Here is an 8,915-nt window from a genome sequence, read left to right on the forward strand (position 1 = left end):
ATACATAAAATAAAAAATAGTAATACTTTTAATGTTAATATTTATTAAATTTTAAATTTAATAAAATTTGATAAATAAAATATTTTTACACTACATCATCATCATCATTATTATTATCCTCATCGGGGCGGGTTCGAGAATGAAGATAGCATCCTCATACCCGCTCCAATATGTTGCGTGGATTTTTTAAAATCTCTGAACCCAAACTCATACCCGAATATTCTCCACCGAACTCGTCCCCTTTCAGGTTTTCCCCGTGGGGATCCGAACCAGCTGGGAAAATCGTCATCCTTGACTAAATTAAATAATGTAACAAAAAAATACTGAATTTAAATAATAATAATAATAATAATAATAATAATAATAATAATAATAATAATAATAATAATAATAATAATAATAATAATAATAATAATATACGTTTAACTTAGTCGATTACGAAATAAATTAAACTATAAACAATGTTTTAACCAAATAAATAAGTGTCACAGAAATTAATAAGATAATAAAAGCATAATCAAGAGCAATTGAATCAAATAGTTCATCCTTCCACACCAAAGGTCCGCGATTCAATTTAAATGCAAATTAGTCGATTAAAAAAAAATAAATCGGCTCAACAAATGCTCAGGAATCTCACAAAGTGGGGGCCCAGTTTACAGTCAAATTTTTTTGCACCAATTTTTTTTATTATATTTTTTTACAATAAAATTGACTAATAATATATATATATATAAATAAAACTAAATATATATATATTCGGGTATGGGGACGGGGACGAGGGTGAGGATTAAGTCCCCGCAGGTATGGGAATGGGGATCCCCGATTAAAAATAATGTGGAATGGGTTGGGTATGAGGACGAGTTTTGTACTCGGGAACGGGGATGTGGAATAGGGATGACAATGGGGCGGACCGGGTGTCCATGAATTCAAAACCCGTCCCCATCCCTGTCCCGATTCTCATAATTTTTTATCGGATATTCCTTATCCCCAAATCCATCCATGCGAGGACTAAATCCTTATCCCAGTCCCCATATCCGAGAATATATGTATATTAAAATTTTATTATATAAGAATTAAAAATTTAAATTTAATTTTATTATAAAATACATAAAATATTTTTGGTGAAAATTTTGATTATAATATTAAATTTCAAAATTAATCAAAATATTTTAAATAAATATTTTTTAAATAGAATACTATATATAAAAAATTATTAAAAATGTATTTTTTTTTCTAAATTTATCAAAAAAATATACATATATTAATATTAATAGTTTATGTGTTAAAAAATATTTGATACATAAAAAAATATATAAAATAGAAAATATTAATATTTTTAATTTTAATGTTTATTAAATTTTAGATTTAATAAAATTTGAGAACTAAAATATTTGTATACTTTATTATTATTATTATTATTATTATTATTATTATTATTATTATTATTATTATTATTATTATTATTATTATTATTATTATTATTATTATTATTATTATTATTATTATTATTATTATTATTATTATTATTATTATTATTATTATTATTATCATCATCATCGCCATCATCGTGGCGGATTCGAGGATGTGGATAACATCCCCATACCCACCCCAATATGTTGGGAGGATTTTTTAAAATCTCAAACTCTAACCCATACCCAAATATTCTTTTCCGAACCCGCCTCGTTTTGGGTTTTTCATGCGCGAGAAATTGTCATCCCTAACTAAATTAGATAATGTAACAAAAAATACAAAATTTAAATAATAATAATAATAATATACGTTTAACTTAGTCGATTCTGAAATAAATTAAACTATAAATAATGTTTTGACCAAATAAATAAATGTCTCCGAAATTAATAAGATAGTGAAAAATAACCAAGAGCAAATGAATAAAGCAGTCCATCATTCCACACTAAAGGTCCGCAATTCAATTTAAATGCAAATCGGTCGATTTTAAAAAAAAAAAAAAGAAAGAAAGAAAGAAAACAAATCAGCCCAACAAATGCCCATGAATCTCACAAAGTGGGGGCCCAGTTTATACCAAAAATATTCTATTCTATTTGGCATACTAGCGCCGCATACGTTGAGCACATTTCTTCATTTTTTCGATCTTCAAGACTTCAATGACATTTTTATTGACCTTGAAATGTGCTTACGTTGATTTGAGAATCACCGCAAAAGCGGTGGATAAAAACACATTGGAGTATGCTATTGGTGGAGTTATCACAGCTGAGGGGTTTATCACGATAGCAGAATTTTTGGAGAAACTATGGTAGGAGGGAAGAAACTATTGCCAAGGCAAAGAGGGAGGAGGAGTCCAAGAAGATTTATGAGGATAAATTGATGCAAATTGCAATATCAGAATATTAGTTTCGAGACGTTGCTAAAACTTCTAGAACTGAAGAAACAAAAGTTGAAGAAAGATTATTAATTGAAACCAACCTAGGGATGACAATTTTTTCAACGTGTTTGGGAACCTTTCATTAAAAGATAAGGACGTTGCTAAAACTTATAGAACTTAAGAAACAAAAGTTGAAGAAAGATTATTAATTGAAACCAACTTAGGGAAATATTATTAATTTTTTCTTCTTCCATTAAAAGATACATTTGTCCTTTCATATGTTTCCTTGCATATTTGAAATGTTCCAATATTTTATAATTTAGACATTTAATATATTTAAATAATATATGATGTATGTAAGTGTTTGTACATTGTTTTTTGAACATACCAATTCTCAATTTTATTTATTATATTTATACTTAATTATATATATACAGACACACACATTTGATTATATATGATGAGTTTTCATCTTGGGTTGGTTAGACTTGTAATAGACAATTTCAATTAATAATCTTCTTCAACTTCTGTTTTTTCAGTTATAGAAACTCTAACAACGTCTCGGAGCTAATATTCTGATATTGCAAACAAATAAATACTATTATTTTTTATTTTAATGGTTAATATAATTTATATTTTATTTAAATATTTAATAAAATTTGATAAATAAAAAAATATTATTATTATTATTATTATTATTATTATTATTATTATTATTATTATTATTATTATTATTATTATTATTATCGGGACAAATTTGGGGATGGAGATAGCATCCTCATACCAACTACAATATGTTTCGGGGATTTTTAAAAATCCTCGAACCAACCCAAATCTATACCCGAAAAAGCTCTCCAATACTCGTCTCGTTTTGGTTTTCCCCGCGGGTCCCAAAATCCGTGGGAAAAATGTTCATCCTTAGGTTGTTTTCAATTAATAATCTTTCTTCAACTTCAGTTTCTTCAGTTCTAGAAGCTCTAGCCTCTAGCAACGTCTTGGAGCTAATATTCTGATATTGCAATTTGCATCAATTTATCCTCATAAATCTTCTTGGACTTCTCCTCCCTCTTCTCATTGGCAGTAGTTTCTTCCTTCTTCCATAGTTTCTCCAAAAATTCTCCTATCGTGATAATGTGTTTTTATCCACCGCTTTTTCGGTGGTCCTCAAGTAAACAAAAGAATATTTCAAGGCCAAGAAAAACACCATTGAAGTCTTGAAGATCAAAGAAATAAGAAATGAAGAAATGTGCTCAACGTATGTGACGTTGGTATGCCAAATAGAATAGAATATTTTAGGTATAAACTGGTAGAGGTATTCATCGGTCGGTTTGGTTTTAATTTTTCTAATTTTGGTTCGCTTTTCCGGTTTTTGGTTTATAAAAAATATAATCCGAAGTCAAACCGTTCTAATTCGGTTCGGTTCGATTTTTGTACTATAATGGACCGGTTTATACGGTTCGGTTTGGTCGGTTTGATCATTGATAATACATAACACAATAAAAGAAATCCCCCTATCGTGATAATGTGTTTTTATCCACCGCTTTTCCGGTGGTCCTCAAGTAAACAAAAGAATATTTCAAGGCCAAGAAAAACACCATTGAAGTCTTGAAGATCGAAAAAATAAGAAATGAAGAAATGTGCTCAACGTATGTGACGCTGGTATGCCAAATAGAATAGAATATTTTAGGTATAAACTGGTAGAGGTATTCATCGGTCGGTTTGGTTTTAATTTTTCTAATTTTGGTTTGCTTTTCCGATTTTCGGTTTATAAAAAATGTAATCCGAAGTCAAACCGTTCTAATTCGGTTCGGTTCGGTTTTTGTACTATAATGGACCGGTTTATACGGTTCGGTTTGGTCGGTTTGATCATTGATAATACATAACACAATAAAAAAACATAAATTTCATCCAACATGTAATTTAAACATCCTGATCGAGCAAATACTACCACTGAAAATCAACTCAAATATATATCAATTAAGCTCAAATAAATCGCAAGTGCACGAGTCAAGTAATAATATAGTGTACATGAGTACGTGTAACGCCCGGAATTATTTAATTTTAATCCAAAAATATTTAATTTGGGAATATTTGGAGTTTTGATTTAAATTCTAATATTCTTAAATTATTTAGGATTGAAATTGAATGAATTGAGAAGCTGAGGACCAAATTGCAATTTTTAAAGATTTGAAGGGTCAAAGTGCAAAATTCTTATTTTGTTGGACACTTGTTATTTTTATTAGAATGCACGTGTGGTTCAACATATTCCATCAGATTGATTCAGCAAAGAAAACAGAGCAAATCGATTCCTCTTTATTTCTTTGAAGTTGTAATTTTCGAATGCCAATATCTTGAGTTTCGGGTATCCGATTTCGATTCCGAAAGGTGTTCTGGAATTCTTGCAACGAGTCCTTCGATTTGATGTAAGTTTTATTTCAGTTCATCAGGGTTTGAGAATTCGAAAATGGTAGTTATTAGATTTGTGTTGTGAATTGAGGTTGATGAGCTTCTATACTTTGTTATATTGAAGTTGGGTTGAGGAATGATTGTTGTATCATGTTCTTATGATTTCTCAGCCACTATTCGATGTATATGTTGCTGATATGTTGAGGAATTATGATGGTTTTAAATCATATACAGCTGATATGAATGTTAGAATTGACTTAGTTGAGTTCGGGATTGCCGAATGATATCGATATGCCGTCGAACTTTTGATTTGAGGCTGTTTACTATCTTATGCTTGAGCTGCTATTGAGATAAGTTTAAGCTGATGTTTTTTGGTCATTATGTTGTGGTTTCAGCTTGTAAACAAGGGATATTGAGCTTGAGAACGTCGATTTCGAAACCGATAGAAGAAAGAACACGGTTTGTAGCCTTTTTGCCTGGAAGTTGGGTTGAACTTGAGTGCAGATTTTTGATAGAGGTGTGGTTCTATTGTTGTTCAGATTTGGATAGCTTTGAAGACACCTTGAAACCTCACATTTGAAAGGTAAAAGTGGACTACTACTTGAATGGGATTATAACTCGAGATGTTTTGTATCGAGTTCCCTAAATCACATACTTATTTGCTTATTTGCTTTTATATGCTCTTCTATGAATTGTTGAATGAGTCTTTGATGTTAATGAATGTTTTTATGATGATATATGTTGCATTCATCTTGCAAGACTTATTCTTTGATTTTGAAATGAACGGAAACGTTCGAATAGACGATTTGAGGGATTATATATGTACGGCCTGGGTGGTTGACTTAGCCTAGCGTCTGATTTACATATATAATGGCTTCAAAGTCTAGAGAAGCAAGATAAGTAGCCCCACCTCGATCGGGAGAGTCGGTGGTTAGTTATGATATCTTCTTCTCGGGATCCCAAACGATGAACTAGAGAACCTTGTATTAAAACATGCATTGTAGTTACTTATATATCATGAATTTGATATATGTTTTGTTATGCATGTTTAGTTGCTTTTACTGGGAAATATATTTCTCACCGGAGTTATCCGGCTATTGGTGTGGTGTATATGTCATGGCAATAGGCGGGAGTGGATCTGGGCAAAAGCGAACTTGAAGAACAAGGGATGAGGAGATTAGCGTGATGATCCGAGTTTAGGTGGTTGTGTGAGCTGTCAATGATAGTGTTGAGTGTCAAAAACATGATCATGTTATAGCTACTTGTACCAAGACTTGTTGGTTATTAAGTTGTTGTCTTGTTAATGTATATAGGATTTGAGTTGATGATGTAAATTCTTAAGACAACATGATGTAGCATGATGATTCTTGTATGATATGTAATTCTAGCATGAGACTTTATTCAAGTATATGGTGATCTTATTTCTCTTCAACTATATCATGTTTAGGATGAATGTTAGTTGTGGTTATAAGATTGAATTGTTGGTGTTCAATTATGCCATGTAGTACTTGATCATGCTAGGAAGATTGCATAGTTTTGACAGCAAACGTTTCTGATCTTTTTCTTCTGGATATGTGCTCGCTCGATCGGGTAATCTTTACCGATCGAGCGAGGTCTTCTTTTCCTGGACAGAAACTTGAGCAATTGTGCTCGCTCGATCGGCAAAAAATGACCGATCGAGCGAGGCCACATTTGAACTTACCCGATAGTTGGGCTTAAGTGCTCGCTCGATCGGTAATTTTTTACCGATCGAGCGAGGTGCTCCATTTTTTTAAATTTTTTTTTTTTTTTTACTTTGTTTAGACTTTGATTCTTTGTCTATTAATTATGATTTGATTCATGAGAGATTGGAACTCAGGTCGTCACAGTACGAGTATTGTTCCACTGAGATTGATTGACAAATTTACCTCAAGTATAATTTTTTAGTTAATTAAAACGATAAAGAGTATAAATTAATAAACTAAAATAAAAAGATGAATTAAAATAAAAACAATAAATTAAGTTCAGAAAATAAATAAACGATTGTTAGGATCTCGGTTCACCTACCCCTTTTCTTCTCTAATGATTGAATTTTAATTCTCAATTCATGCTTTTGACAAAATTCCCTAATCTATCAATATACTATCTCGAGTTATATTAATCTAATTAACGAATTGTAATAACCAAGTCTCCTTGTGTTATTTAACAATTGCAATTGCATTAACGATTTGTGAAATCCTCTAGCTTTCGACCTGGTGGACTATGACTATCAACATGTATCCAACCTCATATCTCTATGCAAGCAGTAGATCTATGGATTATATTACCCTATCATGTCATAAAATTTTCTCTCGGTATCAATTATAAAACATAAAATCAATAAGAAGCTGATCAATCTCCAAAATTGCAATAAACACAATAATATAATCAAGAATGCTTAAAACCCAAATTCAATCTTCAAGAAGAAATCAAAACATAGTTTTGGGGTTAGGATCCCCTAAATCCCAACAAACAAAAGTAATCTAAGAAGAAAAAAAGAAAATCGCTTCTCTTTGGTTATTGTTCTTCCTTGAATTCTTCACGTTCTTCACCCTCTTGATGGCCGCCGCCTTTTCTCTGCGTGTTCTCCTCTCAAAACGTCAGTTTTTGTTCTATTTATGTGGCCCAAGAATCCTTCATTTCAGAATCACGATCAAAATATTTTTTTCCTTTTTGCGGGCATGCTAGGGCGTTAAGAAGTGGCCATCCGAGTGCGCCCCTACACTGTCCAGGGTGAATTTTCATCGTAAGATCGCTAGGGCGGTAAAATCTTACCGCTAGGGCGCGGCCCTATGTTGTCCTAGTGCGCAACATTTTTGTAAAATTCATAACTTGAGTTCTAACCGTCGGATCGAGCTGAAATTTTGACAGAAGCTTTAAAACATCCTAAAATACAATCGGAACGGTTGAAATTGGATTTGATCACTCTAAATTCAAAAAAAAAAAAATTGGATCATTAATGCTTTGTGATTCCTACTTGTTCCACTTCTCCGTGATCAAACTCTTCCCTTTCTCCATCTTTTGCCTACAACCAACCGAAAATCATGAGGAGTGATCCGAATGAAACAAATATGCAATAAATAAACATGAATGGCCTTAACAACATGAAATCGTGCAAAAAAATGCAAAACCAATGCAAAACGATAAGAAATAACAAATAACAAATAATAAAAGGACGAATATTCGACCACAGTCTTATAATATTTTCGAAAGAACAAAACAAATTTTGATTCGGTTATTCTGATTTTGATACAATTATTAAAATTAATAATATATAAACATTTTAAAATATTATATGTTTTTTTACATGATTTCTTAGTAAAAACTTTAAAAATAAAGTTTAAATGACTTACATAAACAACAATAACTAAAAATTACATAAACAACAATCAACTAATCAACTATAAATTACATAAACAACAACAAATAAATTAAATAAACAACAATCAACTAAAAATTATTCAAAACTATTATTCATTTACTAAAAATCATCTCATAACAAAAAATATAAATAAAATTATTAATTTAATTCAATTTCCTTTTTTTTTGTCGGTTCGGTTTTGACTATATAATCCAAAACCAAACCAAATAAACTTCGGTTTTAATATTTATATCCGAATTAAAAAAATACGGTTTTCGGTTCGGTTTTGATTTTTCGGTTTGGATTTCCGATTTTTTTGATTTTATCCGAAATATGAACACCCCTACCATTGTCATCCCTACTCATAACCAGTTTCGTACCGCACCGAATAGCCCAGAGCTCACCTTTAATAACTGAACCAGGATTACGAATTCGGTAGGAAATTGCTGCAATTAATACTCCATAGCAATCTCTGATAATCGCACTTATATAATAGCAACATGTTGGAGATCAAACTCAACGTTTTGGTGCTAACAAGTCAAACAAAACCAAGTGCTTAAATAAATGAGATTTTAAGACAAACTCAAGACAAATCAAATAGGTTCGCACAGATCAAACCTAACAAAGTTGTCGAGATCAAGTTTTCGATGAATTTGGAGTTTCGGATAAATCAAGTTTTGATCTATGTTTTCCTCACAAAGATTTACTTCAACAGATCAAATGAACTCGTACTAAAATATCAATTCAGAACGACTTAAATCTTATCTTATCAAACCGAACTCAAGCCTA

Source organism: Henckelia pumila, chromosome 2 (assembly GCF_033568475.1).
Source record: "Henckelia pumila isolate YLH828 chromosome 2, ASM3356847v2, whole genome shotgun sequence".
Taxonomy (NCBI): Eukaryota; Viridiplantae; Streptophyta; class Magnoliopsida; order Lamiales; family Gesneriaceae; genus Henckelia; species Henckelia pumila.